This window comes from Eucyclogobius newberryi, unplaced genomic scaffold (genome assembly GCF_026437365.1).
Source record: "Eucyclogobius newberryi isolate DKJ021-1_F unplaced genomic scaffold, fEucNew1.0.hap1 SCAF_14, whole genome shotgun sequence".
NCBI classification, from domain to species: Eukaryota; Metazoa; Chordata; class Actinopteri; order Gobiiformes; family Gobiidae; genus Eucyclogobius; species Eucyclogobius newberryi.
This window is the reverse complement of record NW_027315768.1, coordinates 19,066,730-19,087,699: the sequence shown is the minus strand read 5'-3', so window position 1 is coordinate 19,087,699 and position 20,970 is coordinate 19,066,730. Positions and strand designations below refer to the sequence as shown.

The window sequence follows — 20,970 nt, the reverse complement described above, 5'->3', positions numbered from 1 at the left end:
TTTTCTTTTTCTTTTCCCATTTTCTTCTACAAATAATAGTCCATCCAAAATGGGCCTGGAGGGTTTTATTCAGGGGGAAACACATTGCCTTTCGCCCCATTGCCGCCGTCTACTGGCGAGGTTGCCCCTGTCCGGGCTACTTCCATACTCACAAATGTCTCATGGATGATGGATTGAGCAGTAGTGATGGTTTTGCGGGATACCTTTAACTTCTGTCAGGTTTTGTCTTTGCAACGCACCACAAGTTAAAGCGTCTTGGCCTCGTGCATATATAATCCTGCACATTTCACAGCTGACCTCCCCTGAAAGGCCCAATCAACCTCTAATTGAAAGGGATAACGAAATACCCCTTCCCGCGGCGCGACTAACGATGTAATCACTCAATTCTATTCACTCTATGATGTTTTATTTTTAATTAGTGCTTCGCGGGAGATGCCGTGTGTTTGGGGCCTGGGAAAGCGCGTCTGGATAGATCTGGATCCTAATAGGGTTAACACAGTGGTCAATATACAGACTCACCAGAGGCTCCGGACGCGCCTTTAGGGCCTACATCACATCATGGGGGGAAAAAGAAAAAAATACAGAATACTGGCATGCAATAGCGCTACAAACAAACAAACAAAAATAAGCCTATTTTGCCTATACTCAATAAGCGAAACATTAATTAATTTATATTATTTTAATGAATTACACCATAAAACTAATTGCCAAATGTATTTTTCTATTTACCTATTATGTTTTTATTAACATGAACTGTGTTCCTAAATATGATTATCAAAAAACAATAGCCGGTAAACTTGACACTTTTGTAATAAAATAAATTAAGTGAGCAAAACAAAATGAAAATAATAGTCTGACTTGTTGAAATGGAAAATAACACCACCACCGCCGCCGCCACCACCACCACCACCAAAAACAACAACAACAACAACAACAACAACAACAATTGACTTTATCACAATAGCACAATAATAATAATAATAATAATAAAAACAATAATAATCTTAGAATAAGTTCATAATTATAAAACTTAATAAAAAATAAAAAATACAATCCTTGACAGGTGCCTTAACGGACATTCAGAGAATATGCAAATAAAATTAAAAGCATGTATGTGGCTTTTACATTTACTTTACTTTTTAAATTTGACTTTGTAAAGTAAAAGTTGTCTCGTCATCTGGAGTTTAAAAAAGGTGTTGTTTAATTATTTAAACGTGTCGCATGCAGGGAGGAAGCACCTGTCTTCGAGTCTCATTCCACACACCCCAAATTTCATTAGGAGCCCCCTCCTCTCTCCCATCGTACACCTGCTTTCCCCGCCTGTTGAACATGATGTAACCCAAATACTGACAGCCTCAACGCACACAAATGTTCTGCCGTGCTGGCCAATACATAAGAATAATGTATTTACTCATTTCGGTTAAAAAAAAAGAAAGAAAGAAGAAAAAGTCTAAAAGGCTTTTGTCATCAGAACAACTGTTGCTCTGCGCCCAAATCCATAGGCTGAACCTCCTGAAAGCACATCCCGAAGCCACTAAACACATCAACTGAAGAGAGAGCGCAGATACGTTTTACTCCATTTTCATCCACATATACAAACAAAGATTTTACGCACAACGTACACTTCCAGCAGTAAATGTAGCTCTCATATGCAGACTTACGCACGTTTCCCTCGTTTCGTCTATTCCAGAGCATGTGGTCTGGTTTGTCCCTCCACACTGCTAAAGCCGTCCTAAGCTTCATGTAAGACCGCTATTCCCGCTACAGCGTGGCCGCTTCAAGTCGAGTGCCAAGGCCGTGGCTGCCCGGTGCCCAAACCCACCACTCAACACACACTGAGGGGCAGAGACGAGAAGAAATGACATTTATTATACACTCTAAAAAGAGACAATTCCAACTTATTGTTTCTCTCTCTGCTTCCAACATAATGAAGCGTCTTTTGTGTGGCACAGAACAATACCAAACAAGTATTCTAATAAATAGCCACTTTTTTTTTGGCTCTCCAGGATGAATGGGTTGGAGCGGCGGGGTTCTGAAAGGCAGCTGTGCCGCATTCGGGGAGGAGGGGCGACGGCTTGGCGAGGAGCCCGGCCCCCCTCTCCCCTTCCTCGCGCTCTCACCTCTCCTCCTCCTGGATACTGACTCCCATTTCTGATCAGGGAGCATAAGAGATGCGAGAGAGAAGCTTTTGGGTAGAGAAGTATCGACTTTACAGGCTTTTTAGAGCATACACTGTTTTTTTTTCTTTCTAAAGCAAGGCCTAAACAAAGTCTGCTGTGGGAAGTCCACAGACGCCAATTAGTTGTTTTTTATAAGAAATGCACAGCATGACAGCTTGTGATTCTGACAGAGTCTCAGAGCGGGAAAGCACCAATGCACAACTTGTTTCATTTACAGCAGGCGCTAATGCATTTTGTGACCTAAAAATATCAATTTCAATGATCAATATTAACATACAAATTATTCTAACGTCTAATAAAATCAAATCACAAGTTGTAAATATTGCGGGTTTCTCTCTCTCTCTCAAATTTTGTCATAATCAGAATACAAAATGTGAACCCAACTTCCACAATGGACAAGAGAGCATGTCTCCTCGTCCTAATGACACATCATGGGTCTGTGCATTGCTCAGTGATACAGTGACAGCATGAAGAGCAGCCAAATTAAACATTAAAACAATTAACCCATTGCCATAAAGTGTATGGAATCTGCAAATAGAAAATACAATTAACAGAAAATAAAGTCTTGTCCAGTCCTTGTGTCATCAAATCCATAATTAACCAACAATGTTAAACCAATGCTCGCTTGCAAAAAAAAAAAAAAAGAGCCAGTTGCAATATCTTAATGCACCCTGGTTTGTGTCACAACATCAAATACACATGAACTCCACAAGCAGAAGATTGACACAAAGTGGTAAAGCTAAGTAAAAGGCCACGTGAAGACTATTAGAGGGGAGAGACAGGCAGAAGGATCAGGTCGAGATCAGGCCTAAAAGCATTCAGGCAAGAGTGAGCCAATTGGCTAAAAGCTGAGTCTTAGTGCTCCTCATACACATCCTCACCAATGCACAAATCTCCCTAACACATATAGCATCTTCAATACGATTCAAATTATTTTTGACAGTGGAATTTGATTCAAGCGAAATGTGCCTGTATTGTCAAAATGGGTTTACAAAGACAAACCAGGACTGAAGCCAGCCGCAATAGAACTAAAAGTATGCTGAATATTACAAACATTTTGTAAAATTACATTTATTTAAAGGCAAAGGTGCTACACTATTAATATTAAATGATATTTGCTGATATGGCTGTAATCTTTGCTGTATGTTATGTTAGTGTTGACATTTTGATCTGCTACATTGAAATAGCTACTAACATGGCCGATACCTTTAAAACCAGAGCTTACTAATAGTAAACAGCGGAGCGCTTTGTGGTCTTTGAGAGTTTTATAGCAAAATGCTAACCCCAAACTGCCATAGTGGAAGAGTGCATTTTTGACAGACAGAGCATAACATGCCATTCAAAAGTAGGGCACTCTTGTCTACGAGCAATTTGTTCTTTTGTTACACCATGTGCTCTATTTTCATTTTCTTCTTTTGGTAAAAAATGGTGAGAGAAGAGCATATAAGGGCTTGATGGAGTGGTGAGTCAGAGACAATATGACATGAGCAAGTGCGAATGAGAGAAGAAATCAAGAGAGTGAGGGAGACCAGGGAGGCCAATGTCAATCCCACGGCAAACAGCAGTGGATAATCATGGGCTTTAGCAAAACACTGTGTCCATAATGCTATTACCCAGGATTACCTACTCCAGCAGAGCCGCCAAGACGCTCTTCACAATGTGCCACAGACCTTTCAGATAATCATCTTATCACACATGACAAACCCAGAAGAAACATCCCATTATTCACCAATGGAAAGAAATCTGCAGCCCGTTTGGATGAAGACATATTGTAAGCCTAAATTATTTGAGTGGAAAAATATAAGATTTTGAAATTAAGCAGCATCTTCCCCACTCTTCTTCAGGTACATTTCCCAGCGCCGCTTTTCCCCCCAAGATTTTACACATTGTTCAGCTTATCAATTAGCCATAACACCTTCCCCTCTGTTTGCTCTAATGGTTTTAACAGTCACCAGTTGCAACTCTTAGAGGTGGTGTGCTAATGGTGTCGCCACGGCGATGGAGTCACAGGGAAAGGGAAGAAGTAAGAAGGGGGGCAGCTCTCCCGAACACATCTCTAATTAGAGCTCACAGCCAGTCATTACTGGTGTAATAGGGTGTAACACTAATGGCTATCAGCCGAGCCCCCACAAACAACAGGGGGGGGACTCTTGTAAGGTGAGAGGAGCAAAAAAAATATAAGGAGGAGAAATAAAATTAAGACTGCAGTGGGAAGGCAAAGTGGGGGTGTGGAGTGTCAGAGGGTGCACCAAGCAGAGAGGGTTTTAAAGTAGCGTAGTCAGACAAGGTCAGGCCCCATTAATGGAAAATGTCTCACATATGATGGTTAAATCTGTCATTTAAGTAACTGGACAAATATGAAGATTGACAAGAAAAAAACGACTGGGAATTAAGAAGCAGGTGAGAGGCCGACTGGTTCAGGAGCGGCGCAAGAAACAGTCTGGCACTCTGGCACTTAGACTTGTTAGTGCGGATGCACTCAGCAGCCCTCTCTAGCAGCGATACATGTTTTTACACTTTTTAGCAAATTGCACCAGCTGCTGGAAGACCAAATGACAGATAGCAAGGTAAAGGAGGTGATGACAGAAAACTGATTTTAGGAGTGAAGTGAGTGAATAGGTGTGTGTCTGAGGGGGAAACAGAAGAGCCCAACTGTTTCACACTGCACCAACACTGCTGGTATTAAGTGTAAAAAAGGATTTGATGCCAAGAAGGTGACGTTGTTTGTGCGTTTACAGGTTTCAGTTGAGTCTAGTGTCAACAACAAATATTTCAGTGTGGCTGATCTTCTATGGCACTGGCTTGGCCAGTTATTACTATCTAAATGTTTTTTTTTCTACTCTAGATACAAGCCTGATATCTGTTTCCCCTGGGTATAGTCTGACAGGCAGAGAAACCAATCAGAGCACATGGCCTGCCCCAAAACAAAACAAACTTGGCGCACATGTGGGGTCTTTGTTTAGTAGGAAAAGTTGGTTGTAAATATTACAATTAGGTTGAATTTGAGAGCCTAAATACAACATTCAAATTATGGAAATGAAGTTACTGTCACACGTTGATGTCCATTTTCCACAATACACATCAAATAAACACTATACCCCACTGCTGGGGTCAAATAAAACATTACTGTTTTAATATACTCTAGACACTTCTACTTCCATTACATTCAGTTCCTTTTTTAAAGCAGAAAATGGACAAAATAGACAAAAATAGGAAAGAAGAGCCAGCAGGGTCAGCTATAGCTGCACACACAAGATTAAGATTTAAAAGTAATACATATGTGCCAGACCTATAAGACATGTCGTGGGGTGTGAACATAAGACACTGAATTTCTGTTTCTAATCTTTTAAACGCTTCCTTGAAGCACCGGGATGTTTTTTTCTGGCAGGTTACCTTATGTGATTCCAAATATTGACTCCGTCATTAAAGCTGTAAAACTTAGGTCACCAGGGACAACCGCACAGAAATTGCTTTGGATTGTGCGTGGGTCTCTATGAGGCAATGTCGGTTTAATGTAACTCAAAAACAAGCTCAGAGAGGGCATATTGGGTGCAACTTTTAACATCAAAATGCAAAAAATGTGTACCGTTTGTACCAACATGCAAATTAAGATATGAATTTCCTACTAGAGACGGGAAGCTTGGAGGATGACTGTATCTTAACCTATTGGTGGGTGATCTCTCTGTGGTGTGGCCTTTGAGAAAGCAGCAGGACTGTGTTTATGAACTGGAAGGCGTGCGGTGGAGCTTGTTTCTGAGATGTGCCTGTGTGGATGCCATTCACTGGGGGCCCTCTCCCAGAATTTAAAATAAGGTCATTGTCCCTGGGAGGGCCCCAAGTCAAAGCTGTCCTTCTTCACTTGCCCTTTAAGTCACCTCATCTGCACCTTTTTGGCAGGTTCAGGCTTCACCTCTTTTACTCAGTGGTTTTGTTTATGCTGCACAAAAAACAAATACAGAAGAATGCTCTGATTACTTGTACTTGCTCTGCCCTTTTGTATTAATGGCAATTGGGAAACTACTACACCGGGGTTCAAGGTGTCTCAGGATGTTGTGTTATTGGTGAGTGAAAAATACATAAAACAACAACAACAACAACAACAACAACAACAACCATAATAATAATAATAGTGATAATAATTTACAGTATATTTTACTACTGAACAATCACTTTTCTTTTTTCTTTCTCTTCACTTCTGTCAGTTCTTTCCTCTCTGTACATCTCAGAGCACATTCAGACCGACTACAGACGAGAACACCGTGTTTAGACTTTATTACATGTTGTCCCTGTGGCTGTATTTTGCTTGTTTTTGTCTCTCTAAAAGAGTGGCGTCCGGTAATGCCTCAAACTCTAATTTGATTGGAGAAATGAATTTTATGGATTAGCGAAACAATAAAACAAAAATGACATCATTAGTAGATAAGGCAGGTAATAAGTGTATTAGAGCTTCAACTGTGTGTCTGGAGCAGCACAGATGCATATCCAATAAGAAGGCAGAGTGAGCAGGACAATAACCCACCATTCTTATGCTAATCAAGGAAACCATTAATGTTTACATTCAAAATCAGGCTGTCCATAGAAATACATTCACTCCCCGCTAAACTGGGATAATTAGTTCCCTCTTAAACGCATATTCCATTAACTCAGGTGAATCCATCTGAGTTTCATCAAATTTTTGCTTCATTTTGCATGATAATGCAATTTAAAAGCAAATTACATATTCAGGCGGTGGAGAAAATTAGTGTCAATGTGAAAATAATAGACATTTATAAAGCTTCTTGTTTTATTTATATTAAAACGAAATATTTGAAAGTCGCTGCCTTAATTCAGCGTGGCCAATTTATGTATAAATGAATCTTTAACAGTAAACAGCTTATTGCAGATTAGTGACTGGTGTATTGAACGCTTCCGTTGCTTCCCTGAACACTTTGTATATGTGACACCTTGCATTATGATGGTTCTGATGTTGAGAGGATGGGACTGACAGCCACATTCAGGTCCTTATTGAAGGCTGTGATTCTGGAGAGACCCCACGTCCTCATTGGAATAACACACAGCCATCAGACAGGCTCTCTGCTGATTAGCTCTGTGTGCCCAGGCAAACAAATGGAAATTAATGTCCATCCCAATCACTATTTTAGGTGACGCAAAATCACTTCCCCTAAATATCTCATACAAACCGTCAGAATTTGAATGTAGCCAATATTATGTAGATGCATGTAAATGGGGGTTTGTGACAAATATCATCATAATTTCAATAATATGCCACTTTTTGTTTAAATGAGAAAAGCAGCTTGACATACAGTATTGCATTTGTCACATGGTATTTGCAAATATTCAGATAAATACCCTTTTCTTTCATATCAATTCAGAGTAACATACCATTCAAATTCTCTCCTTGGAGCAACACAATAGTGTACATATTCATGTTTCATACATAGAGTATAATATGTGTAAAAACAGAGCAACAGCATGTCTTTTCTTTCAAATAGTTCAACCTTGGAGTCAGAATAGAAAGTTGTCAGCCTTGATGTGAGTGTGCGACGGGTGAGATTTGAACATCCATACAGTCATATTCAAATGCACGTGACTGTTGTATTTTACCTTTCATATTTCGCATGTGCCCTGTTGCTGTGGGGGAGAGTCCCGGTCCCTTTGCATGTCTCAGTGGCTTCAGCACACACACGCGCACACCGGCTGTAATGGATAGGAGCTGGCTGAGGGCGTCTGTCAGGGGCGACTGTTCTAATCAGAGCAGTGGGGAGAGAGATAAAGGAGAAAATAATGAGTGTGGCATCGGGCCTTTCATAGCGCAACAAAAGGCCACGGGATCAGATAGACACACACAATGTGGAGAGGAGAGCGAGGGAGGAGGAGAGAGAGCGCGAGGGAAGGAAGGATGGGAAGAGGAAGGACGAGGCACAAACGGGGAATGAGTTTGCTAATAAGCCCATGGATGCTGAAGGCGGTGGAGGTATTTTTAGACAGATATAGCATGTGTCTTAATCAGACTTCTAAAAAAAGACTTTGAACAAGGTATCAATGTATAAGAAAATAGACAAAAGTACAAAAAAAGTAATTAGGTACTCTGAGAACATATGTCTCTTTATATGCGCATGGTGCTGTTACATGACTAAAATGTACTCAGCTACATGTACTGCTGCCTAAATTGTACTCAAGTTAAATTATCAATTACATGTGAAACATACAGTATTAGTTTAGTTTAGTCTTTTATTAGAACTTATACATTTTCAAAGCTGTATCTGTAATTAGAAGCAGAAATGAGCAAATACAAGAGTAAAACAATCGGTTTGGGATGACTGGGACTTCTCAGTAACTCCTATGTTTATAAATGTAATTAATTACAATGACATGCATAGAAAGACTTATGTGTAGTAACAAGTACAAGTATACAAGTAAAATATACAAAATGCACCCCCCAAAAAATATAATGTATTTGTATGAGTATTTGTAATGACTTACTTTCTATTCCTGTTCATAGATTATTCAAATATACTGTGCTCAATTAAAGATATTCAGCTATTTTTTTTAAGGCTTTTTAAGACTAAATAGATTAATTGTTAATGCTGCATCATGAAAATATTGAATCTTTTCAAACTCTCCAAACAGTGATCTAAACCCACCTGGAAGTTTTGTATATTACCTTGCCCAGTCTTACTTAAAGCCTTATATGGCAACAACTTATTCCATTTTTCCCCCCACAGCATCCACAGTCAGGCTAAAGATGCTGGTTTCTATGACAACATCAATCACTTTTGAGATTGTAAACACAAGCTCCCATTTCAGAGCGCAAAAATACTTAGCCAAGCTTGGTGCCCTCTCTCTTCCGTCTGATTAGTGCTGCTTCATTTACCGTGCATGTGATAATTTCCAGTTTTATTATTAATGCTTAATTTACCCAGATTACACTCCTTTGATTATTAATGCCTAATTTAGCCTGATGACTCCGATCATTACGCAGTGCCCAAACTGAAAGCAAACAACCTCAGTGGTCCTCCAATGTGGCCATACAGCCTCCTCTAACAGATAATGATACTGTTCAGAGGAGCCAGCGGGCCCAGGGAGCGTGTTAAGTCAATGTTTTTTTTTTCTTTTTTTAAAACCCAAACTCCCATCAAAGTTTAAAGAGAAAAGAAATACTAATTAGAAACTGCAAGCTAGGAGAAATGAGGAGGCAGACTCTGAACAGAAAATCCTATTCACAGACTTAATGAGCTTGTCGAAGCTGAATAATTGATTTCTAATTCTAGCCTGCAGCTGTTGACCCAACCAGGGAGTGTTTTGAATGACGCTGAAATATGTTGCGCTCCAACTTGGCATCCTTGGCTTTCGAGTAACTTACCCCAAAACTATCATATTTTACCTCGCACTTTTATTTACACATTTTCACAGTTAATTAGATGACTAGACTGAGGCTCCTCGCTTTGAAATGCACCGCCCATAATTTTCTTGACATCTTAATCCGCCCACTACTATCTTTATAATATATGCAGTTACAGTTGTTTGGTGATTAATACTACACGCATAAATGACAAGAAAGCTAAATGTTCCCTTATACACTGATGGAGCTGTGACACAGAGCAAGCAGCGAATATGGGTAAACTATGAAATGCACCATATGTCGACTATATTAGGTGCAGTTACTCACTAATTATCTATCATGGCAATGACGATAAGATTATACACAAGATACAGTGGTATACACCTAAGTACAATTACTCTAGTGAACTGCGCTGCCAACACAACTGTTCAATACATCCCTAGTAATGTCACACATGCTATAATATATAATAGCATGTGTGACATTACCGGTAAACTTAAATTATAGAAGCATTTTTGGTTAATTAACTTTGATATGATTAACAAAAAAAAAGGGATTGACAAAATATTCCTTTCAAATTCCAAGTTTAAGTGCAAAAAACAGAACAGTTCCCTCTAGTTCTACCTGAAACTGTGCTCAATATTCACCTAAAATGATATAAACTAACAAAATGATAAACGTTTGTTGATTTCTACATGCCGTCCCATTGGGACCTTGGTTGATGTCAGATTGTAGTTGTTCTTTTCTGGCCTTGTTTGCTGTGGAGTGATTCTTTGTTGCCCCGGTGAGGATGATACTGTCCTGTCCTGGGGGGTTTGGGGGGCAGAGGAGGCACAGAGCACCCTGTGTGTGAACCACAGCAGCTCGGCGTCCCTGTAAGATGACCTCACGGAAAATGGGCCTAATTATTGCCGTGACAGCCCCATGCTATCATATTCGGCCAGATCAGTCACTACGGAGGGAGGGGGGGAAGAAAAATTAACAGAAATATATACGGTCGTGCCACCAACCCCCCCTAAACTTAGCCCATTTATTTTTAATACCCTAATCAGCAGGTCCCAACGGGGGCTTGGCTCTCACTCAGCCGCACTGACAAACACAGGTGAGCACAGGTAAGGCGGAACCAGAGCAAAAGGAAAGCAGGCAATGTGGCAGGGGCATTAATAAAAACACAGCTGTCATTTATATTAAAACATTTATATTCTGCTCAGATTGAATTTTGGACCAGAGGCTTTTTGGAAACGATTCACACAAGGAATTTTAATTTTAAATTCAACTTACCCTTGACAGCAGCTTCTGTGTGTTCTCTGACACGCTTTGATCCAAAATACCGTTAGAACAGATGCACTTTGACATTATGGTGGCATTTAGCGGTTTTGTTTGTGTGTTTCACTAGGAGACTGCAACTAATTCACCTTCAAGGGACTAATACTATTTTCTTATTCTCCCTATATTAATTTAACTTTAATAGGACTTTAACTGTGGTCGTAAGATTAAATAGGAATCTAAATTTCAATAGTCACAATTTCAATGGTCATATAAAAAAAACTATTTGGCAATAACAAAATATCTTATTATGAAACCGGCTAACCCTGTAGTTTAGACATTTATTTCAAGTTTTAGCAGTTTCTATTTCTGTCTCTGTGAGATGTTATCGCTCATGTTTGAAATGTGCGTTGTGAGAACTAAATATCAATTTTTGTAAGTAGTATCGGTTTAAATATCAAATTGTATATACACACACCCTACTAAATGTTAAGCCAATTAAGGTACAAATTCATCCATTTGCAACAAATACTGGCGAGAAATGAAGAGGGAGAAAGAAGGGAGTAAAAACAGTGAGTGAGAGTCGGATCGTGGGCTCTCAATCATATCGGTTGCAATTGTTCTTTCTTTTTATTCCAATTTCCTTTTTTCCCTTTTTAAATGTTGAGAGAACAAATAAAAATAATAAACAGAACAAACCAGGGAGGGAAAGTGTAATCAAAAAGGAAAACGCGTAGCCCAAATAAAGGCATATGTCCCTGTGGATATTGGTCCCATCTGTCCCAGTGTGTGGTGCAGTTGTTCTTTTTCACGGAGCAATTGGCCAGTTTCTGTTGCACTATTTATGTGTAGCAGTGTGATTTTTATGTTGTTTGTTGGTAAATGGGCCGCTGTCATGGTATAGTTGTCACATTAGTTGCTCTGCCCTTGACTGGAGCAAGAGGTGTAGCTCCAGCATCGAGTTAAAGTCCAGTGAAATATTGAACTAATGTAAAGTTCTGTGCGTGTCTATAATTGCATTAGGCAGAGTAATTCTATCTGAGCTATAGCAATGCTTTTTGTGGCCTAACCGTTTGAATTGTGTTGTTGTGTTGAAATGCTAAAAGAGATAGTCCCACTTATGAATGGGTAAATTATATCAGTTTCAACACTTGATATAACACAGTAAGTGTCTTCCAGAATAATTCCATTGGAGCACCAGCATATGGCAAATACAAAATACCCAGAGCTAAATGTAGACGAGTTGATCTCAAGAACGGTCCCGTTCCAGAAGCTGTAGTCATTAGGCCGGATCATTATATGATAGATTTCAGGGCCATTTACAGAGGTTTTGTTCCCGGAGACAGTATTTCAGAAACACCCTGGGAATGGGACACACTACACCAAGAAGTAAGTCCGTGAGAAAACATGAGAGGATGATGATCTTTGGCTGTTAAACTTGTTTATTATACACAGCAATTGAAAGTTCCTACGCTTAAGATAACTTAAGTCCTTTCTTTAACTGATTCATTCCAGTACAAGTTTACTGAAAGACTCAGATTAGGTTTTACTTGAAGATGCTCATAAATGAACTTGAATTCCAGACTAAACCAACTGCTATAATGTATAAACAACAAGAACAAAACCAAACAGGCAGCGCAGTAGTGCAGAGGTGTATCTTGTGCCTCGCCACAAAGTGTGTTCATTTGGTGTGTTCATTTGTGTGAATGCTTTCTTTATGTAAAAGACTTTGAGTGCCCAGAAAGTGACGTATAGTAAAGTACGTCTGTTAATTTATATATAGTATACTATATTGTCTCTAATATAAATTATTTGTATGTAGAGTATACTGCAGGTTTGGCCTCAATGAAGAGATAATGCCCAGAATAGCTAATAGACTTATTTAGTAAGTTTAAAGGCGCAATGGATGATTTTTTGGCGATTTGAGAACGCAGCCCGTGCGGACTGATACAACACACACGTGCGTTTGTTTATTAGCGCGACGGAGCGCATCGCTTCTCTCGTCTCCCGTAGATTTCTGTCCACTTCTGCGTCAGCTCGAACTGTCTATCTCCGTCTTCATTTTGCCCCGTACACTGAGGGAACTATATTATGATAGATCCATGCGCTTAGGCACGCGGAAACGTGGGGACGAACCGCACGCGGCTGCAGGTGAGCCATAGGTGCGTTTTATGATTGATACGTGGCAGGACAAATGATTTATCCACGCCACGAGGAAATATGATAAAAAAAATTGCTGAAAAAAATCGTCCATTCCACCTTTAAGAGCAAGTCTTAATGTTTTTAATGTATTTTAATTCATCAATATGTGTTTTTTTAATCTTACAAGAACAAAAACCAACAAGCTATTTGTAGAAACCCCAAATCTAATCAGCAGATGAAAAAAAAAATCTTGAGTCAGCTGTGAATCAAACATCAATCACACGGAGACACAATCAAACAACGTAATATCCAAATAATGAGATTAATTCCACTGATTACAAAAGGAGCCTACTCCAGATAACTGCACTTTATTTGTGCCGTGTGATTGCGTAGCTTTGTTGGACCCGGAGCAGCGCGCTGTGGTCGTCTTTGTACCTCAGCCGGCCCGAGCTTCGGCCCCGAGCCCCGGCCCCGAGCCTCGGCCCCGAGCCCCGGCCCCGAGCCTCGGCCCCTCTCTCTGTCACTGGCCATGTGTAGTGTGTAATAGGCACTGACAGTCGGCGTGCAGGTCACTAACCCTATGGCCCAGTCTAATTGAGGCTAAGGATCGCGGCTTGTCCTGCCATCTATAATTAAGCACATCATCTGCGGCCGTATGAAAGATTCAGCTGGACTGGGAGTGGTCCGACACCTGATCCTGCGTTAGACTTCAGCACTCGAGCGGATAAACGTGTGTGTGTCCGGGGACGCCAGCACCGCGCCGACCTGTGAGCATCTACTGATTTACCACTTTCATCACAGTGGCTTTTATTACACTGTTATTAAGGTCTTTTCTCTAGTTTTAGAACAAGTGCAAATATCATGATGCTTACATTTATATCGCGCTTTACAAGTTTGACACTGAAAACACAAGTGACATTATATTATCCCAGTCATCATACATATATCAGTAAAGGGAGGTTTTGAGGTGACAGGGACAAGGTGGCGTAGTGGATGAATTGGGGGGCAAATGTTTCCTCTTCATTTTATTATCTAAAAAGAGGCTCTTTTATTAAAACAACACAATATCTTAATTATGCATAATTTGTGATGCTGTGTATCCCAAGTAAAATAATTGTACAGTATAAGCTTTGTTTTTCTTTTTTGCTTTTTTCATTATGCAAAGGCTTAGGTCAAATGTAGATAGCAGAGGTAAAAGCATAAGAACGGGAATTTGCTAGAGAATTAGCCAGTAACACACGCTTGCCTTCTCTTTTTATTTTATTATAAGTGACGCAGCCGTACGGTATGGACAGAAATGATTGTAAAGATTGCTGAATGCATTCAATAGGCTTATGCGCAACCAAGAGCACAACAGCGTGACACTTAGCTAAACCCGTAGTATCAGCTTAAGTCTAAAACACTCTCCTTGTTCTTGCACCGTGCCTGGTCTGATATTTGGCATGAAACCTGGAGTGTGCTCTGCCCTCGCCCTCTTCCTCCCAACGCTTCCAGCTCACCTCACCCCACTTAGATCCTCTCTTTCTCTCCCCACTTCCTCGCCTCAGCCTTCTCTTTCCCTCCCCACTTCCTCGCCTTACCCCTCTCTTTCTCTCCCCACTTCCTCGCCTTACCTCTCTCTTTCTCTCCCCACTTCCTTGCCTTACCTCTCTCTTTCTCTCCCCACTTCCTCGCCTTACCCTTCTCTTTCTCTCCCCACTTCCTCGCCTTACCCCTCTCTTTCTCCTCCCACTTCCTCGCCTTACCTCTCTCTTTCTCTCCTCACTTCCTCACCTCACCCCTCTCTTTCTCTCCCCACTTCCTCACCTTACCCTTCTCTTTCTCTCCCCACTTCCTCGCCTTACTCTTCTCTTTCTCTCCCCACTTCCTCGCCTTACCCTTTTCTTTCTCTCCCCACTTCCTCGCCTTACCCTTTTCTTTCTCTCCCCACTTCCTCGCCTTACCCTTTTCTTTCTCTCCCCACTTCCTTGCCTTACCTCTCTCTTTCTCTCCCCTCTTCCTCGCCTTACCCTTCTCTTTCTCTCCCCACTTCCTCGCCTTACCCCTCTCTTTCTCCCCCCACTTCCTCGCCTTACCCTTTTCTTTCTCTCCCCACTTCCTCGCCTTACCCTTTTCTTTCTCTCCTCACTTCCTCACCTCACCCCTCTCTTTCTCTCCCCACTTCCTCGCCTTACCCTTCTCTTTCTCTCCCCACTTCCTCGCCTTACCCTTTTCTTTCTCTCCTCTCTTCCTCACCTCACCCCTCTCTTTCTCTACCCACTTCCTCGCCTTACCCTTCTCTTTCTCTCCCCACTTCCTCGCCTTACCCTTTTCTTTCTCTCCTCACTTCCTCACCTCACCCCTCTCTTTCTCTCCTCACTTCCTAGCCTCATCCTGCTCAACTCCACTTTTTCTCTCCCTGCTTCCTTTACTTCACCCCTCTCAGCTCCTCTCTTCCTCTTCTCGCTTCCTCCCCTTACACCTCTCTTTTTCTCCCCGCTTCCTAGCCTCACCCAGCTCAACTCTTCTCTTTCTCTCCCCGCTTCCTTGCCTTACCCGTCTCTTTCTCTCCTCGCTTCCTGACCTCACCCTGCTCAACTCCTCTCTTTCTCTACCTGCTTCTTCGCCTCACCCCGCTCAGCTCCTCTCTTTCTCTCCTCGCTTCCTCGCCTCACCCCTCTCAGCTCCTCTATCTCCTGTTGATGCCTTTGAAATACAGCTTTCAAAAAAATGCTACTTTTTGAATTAATGAATCATTTTTGGCCAGGTGTCGTTGAGGATGGGGGCTTTGGGGGGAGCTAATAAATACAGAGTGGTAGAGAGTGGAGAGAGAGTCCTGCCCCTTCCCATCTCACTCACCCACAGCCAGAGATGAAAGCCCTGGCTCGTTCCTGTACCTTTAATTTAAAGCTGAAAAGGAAAACGAGAGCGGGGGTGCGAAACACGCTTATGAATATGGAGAAAATTGAATGAGAACTGTCCCTTTGAATAAATGAGTGTGAATGTCCCTTGGCCTTGTTGGGAGAAAGGTTGCATCAGACCCTTGGATATACAGATGGAGAGCAGCTTGATGGACTGGGCCACACAACACGGCTGTCCGTATGCAGATATTTGGTTCATTGCTCGTGCGCTTTTGTTGTTGGTGTAGAAGCTTAATTTCATTAGTTTGGAAAAGTAATCATTTAAAACAGCAAATTTACTTTCAGCAAATCAGAAGTCATTCGATTTAGACCTGTGACCTTGGACATAAAAGTATATGATTCTGACCACTTATCAGACTGTTGCTCAACAGCAGAATGTAATAAGACACATTTAGTTTTTGCAAAAAGCTTTATGGGAGAAATGATCTCATTAATTAAATTTAGACACAGCTTTTAAATCTTATTGATGATGAATTGAAGTAATAGAATATTACAGTGCTTTTATTTTACAATAACAAAAAGTCCCACACAGGGTATAATTTTTCATCGCTACAAGGTACAATGATACATGAAGTACAAATAAGCCACTCACTGAAGCTTGAAGGTTTGGAGCAGTTCTTCAAACTCGATGTTTACTTATGAATAGGTTAAAGCAAGCAAATGATGATTCAGCCAATGTTCATAGCCAAAATAGTGCTAAAATACTTGCTTTCTATAATGAAATGTTTAATGCAGTAACAACTAGATTGTTTGTAGGTGGTGGTAAATATCCAATTTGTCAAACTCTAGTATTAAAAAAAATGTAATGTCTGTGAAAAGGAAAGACACACTTTTATTTTATAAAACATCCTCACAATCATCCACTTACGATCCAACCAGTGACCATACCTGCATCAAGAGTAAGATCTTTAAGGTCTTTAAGGTTTAAAACCATCCATACTAGTGTATTAACACTGTAAGTACACAACACACAACCATCCACTTGTCCTCTATCTCCATGCAGTCCTTCAGTGTGGATTAAATAGCAGTAAATAATAAAGACAGCAAGCAGAGGAGGCTGGAGGGACACTGACTTGAAGAACTAATCGTTTGGAGGTTGTGTCTATAGCTCAGGCTCTGCTTTATTGTAAGTGGTAGGAGGAAGGGAGAGAGAATTCAATCCAGTGCTACTTTGGTGAACAGGCAGACACTGACTGACACTCATGAGTTAAATGCTAATTGAAGGTAGCAGAGGGCTGGATGCGAATTCTGAGAGCCCGGTCTGAATGGCACGCGGCCTTGGACCGAGGATACCACAATGGAAGGAGCTAAAAGCAGTGTGTGTACTCTCCCATACTTGCAGATTCACCAACACTTTGACAGAACACAACACATTGACAAAATGGAAGAGATGGGTCTCCATTTATGCACGCATTCAAAACATTAATGTATATTTTAGCAGTAAACATAATCTAAGAACCGGCCTCGTCGATTTACAGATAAAGGTACACTGAATACACAACAATTTCAGACCACTGCAAAAATAAATACATCACAAAATGAATCATTCTTTTATTAATTTTCTTTAGCTTGTTTCCAGTAGGGGTCACGGGTGACTGGAGCCTATCTCAGTGACTTTGGGCCTTAAGCGGTACACCCTGGACAGGGGTGAGTTGTCACAGGGTGACTAAATTAATTAATTAAAACAACTAATGTTACGGTCTAGTAAATGCTAATGCATTTATCTGTTTCCTCGTCCAAAAAACATACCTGGGTATGTTTCGAAATGCCTGACTGTATTGTTAATTTTAAGCCAGATAGTAGTTAATTCCATTACATCTGTAACACAACAGATATTATGGGAGCTTTTCTCAACTCAACAATTGACAAAACTCAGAAGCAGTTGTTGAGAGAAAACTGAAAGGTGAAAAAGCTTTGTACAGTTTTTTTTAAACATAGTTTCTGTAGCAGTTTAAAAAAACAAGGCAAGGCAAGTTTATTTGTAGAGCACATTTCATACACAAGGCAATTCAAAGTGCTTCACACAGCAGGAAAAAATGCATCAAAATCACAAAGAAATGACAGAAACAGAAATACAATAAAATTAACTAAATTAGAAATAATCAATCCAACTGATTGTCTAAACTAATAAAATCACAAACAAAAGAGAAGAGTGCAAAGAAACAAATCCTTTCAGTCATATGCGCAGCTAAACAAAACTGTTTTAGCTTAGATTTGAACATTGTCAGAGTAGAACCTGTCTCACATCTTCAGGAAGACTGTTCCAGGTTTTAGCTGCATAAAACTGAAATGCAGATTCCCCATGTTTTGTCCTGACTCTGGCACCAGCAGGAGGCCGGTCCATGTTTAGTCCTGACTCTGGCACCAGCAGGAGGCCGGTCCATGTTTCGTCCTGACTCTGGCACCAGCAGGAGGCCGGTCCATGTTTCGTCCTGACTCTGGCACCAGCAGGAGGCCGGTCCATGTTTCGTCCTGACTCTGGCACCAGCAGGAGGCCGGTCCATGTTTCGTCCTGACTCTGGCACCAGCAGGAGGCCTGTCCATGTTTAGTCCTGACTCTGGCACCAGCAGGAGGCCGGTCCATGTTTAGTCCTGACTCTGGCACCAGCAGGAGGCCGGTCCATGTTTAGCCCTGACTCTGGGCACCAGCAGGAGGCCGGTCCATGTTTAGTCCTGACTCTGGCACCAGCAGGAGGCCGGTCCATGTTTCGTCCTGACTCTGGCACCAGCAGGAGGCCGGTCCATGTTTCGTCCTGACTCTGGCACCAGCAGGAGGCCGGTCCATGTTTAGTCCTGACTCTGGCACCAGCAGGAGGCCGGTCCCTGAGGTCCTCAAAGTCTGAGATGGTTAATTGGAGATATGCACAATGATGGACGATTTGAAGCTGGCTGGGACATGGCATGACTCCAGGGAGGTGTTTAAAATGTTCGTGAAAACGGGGGTCAGTTCTTCGGCACAGTGTCTCAGGGCGGTGAGCTGTGAGCTAAGCTTTTGCTGCCTTTACTGCCTCAGTTTTGGTGTGAACCAGGGTTTGTCATTATTGAGAGTGACTTTGGTGTGTGATGTATAATGCTGTCCTCACAGAATAGAATGTATGACGTCACAGTGTCCGTGTTCTCATCCAAACTATCTGTGGCAGCTCTGAAAACCTCCCAGTCTGTAATGTCCACACACACAAGTAGCTCCTCCACTGTCTCATTGGTCCACTTCTTAGAGGTCACAACAGGTTTGGAGAGCTTCAGCCTCTGTCTGTACGTGGGGATCAGGTGAACCATAACAAGATCTGAGGAACCCACAGTGGCTCAGACAACAGCACGAAATACATTGCTGACTGACAGTGATCCAGCGTGTTCTGCTCTCTTATCGGGACTTCAATAAACTGTCTGTACTTTGGTAGTTCATGGCTGTGATTTCCCTTGTTAAAATCATCCAGGATTCCTGGAGTCCGGGAAGGTCCGCTCCACACTCCAAAACCTGCCTCCTGCATGTTTTCGCTTGATGGAATGTAAACAGAGGCCAGAATGAATGAGGCGAACTCACGTGAAGAGTAGAATGGTTGCAGTTGACTCAAGTTAATGATGCAGTTAATGAAAATATATTCCAGAGCAAGAGAGCAGTATTTGGAGAACACAGTCACATCTGAAGACCAGGCGTTGTTTAATGTATAAACAGACTCCTCCATCCCGTGTTATTCCCCCGGAGAGATCCCTTTGTCTGTCTGCATGGAGCAGCTGGAAACTCTCCAGCTGTACAGCTCAGTCCGGGCCCGACTCGCTGAGCCACGTCTCTGTGAAGCACAAAACAGGAGATGAAGAAAAGGCTCTTTTTCATCTCATCAGCAGCGCCTGTTCGTCCAGTTTGTTGGAGAGTGAGTTCACGTTAGAGAGGAAAATCCTCGGTAAAGGCTCACAAGTGCACCGGCTTCCTTTCCTCGTCTGCTGCGTCTCAGAGTCTCAGAGGGAGATAGTAGTTCATCATAATTATGGTCTCTCTCTACGCAGTACACGTTGGCAGGATAGGGGTCAGACTATACTAAATAGTTTTCCCGCAGAGCATAATTGAGACTATATCACAGCATAATATTTTGAGCTACAGGCATTGGCCTTTTTCATGACTAAAGCTGCCCTCACCTTTGCAGCTTTTCACATTATGCCAATATATTGACATTCCTGATGCATTCTTCCTCATGCCGTTTTGTTGGAAGCCTGTCCATGTATGAATTCATGAATGCAACATTAACAACTGATTGCAGCCAATTTTCAAAAAGTGAATTCCTTTATTCTTGTCCATAAAGACCCCTGGAGGACAAAGGTTGCATCTGTAGCATAATGTAAATAAAAAATAAAACTGTCAACACAATTAAAATGGTCTTCAGAATCAGAAAAGGTTTATTGCCATTTTCAATGAACAGAATTCACAAACATAGGAACTTGCTTTGGTGATTCAGTACAACATAAAACAATGAACAATGATAAAATGATTAAACAATCTATATAAGCCAAAAAGAAAAACTATTTAAATCTGCTATAGGATTTTTTAAAAATAGGCAATAAGACCAAAAAAAAAAATAGGCTTACTATGTACACACTTCATAATCAGAAAAGTAGAAATGTATTACATTGATTTATGGTATTGTGTATTCCAGGGTCGTTCACCTCTCAAAGCTGTTCTAATTACAAGCTTATTAACCACCAATAAGGACTTGGGTGCAGTGAGGCCATTCAGAGAGAAGCAAATATGTGTGACAGTGTCGGAAAGGCCATGTTACCTTACTTCAATGGCTAATGAACAAGCATTCAATATAAGCAGCAGAGTCAATGAATCCCAGGTTCTTTCGCATGTTGTTCCAAGCGCATTGTAAATCATCTCATCCCAGAGGTGGAAAAAGTGCGGAAAACACATACTGGCCATGTAACCATACTTTTACAAAACAAAACTACACTGAGATTATTCTCTGAGCTCTAGCTTGTCAGAGTAGGTGACGCAATGCTGTTGTGTGTCTTTGTTAGTGTAGAAAGGAGCAGAGACGGCAGTGAGACAATTGTTACTCAGTCACACCGCTGATTTTAAATGTAGCCAATTACTATTACATACTTAGAATTACATTCATACAAACAAATGTCCACCCAAAAATAAACA

At 41.3% G+C, this 20,970-nt stretch overlaps 1 long non-coding RNA gene across 2 annotated transcripts in view; it reads right to left on the bottom strand.

The window, feature by feature from the left end:
• The window catches only part of LOC140359182 (uncharacterized), a 53,667-nt gene that overhangs the window by 16,064 nt on the left and 16,633 nt on the right, over positions 1–20,970 (bottom strand). The window contains exon 2 of one of the 2 annotated variants that reach the window (XR_011926838.1): positions 7,785–7,920. This is a non-coding gene — a long non-coding RNA (uncharacterized lncRNA). Of the gene's footprint in view, positions 1–1,661; positions 1,942–7,784; positions 7,921–20,970 lie in introns of those variants that run through there. The other variant, XR_011926837.1, reaches the window with a different exon arrangement.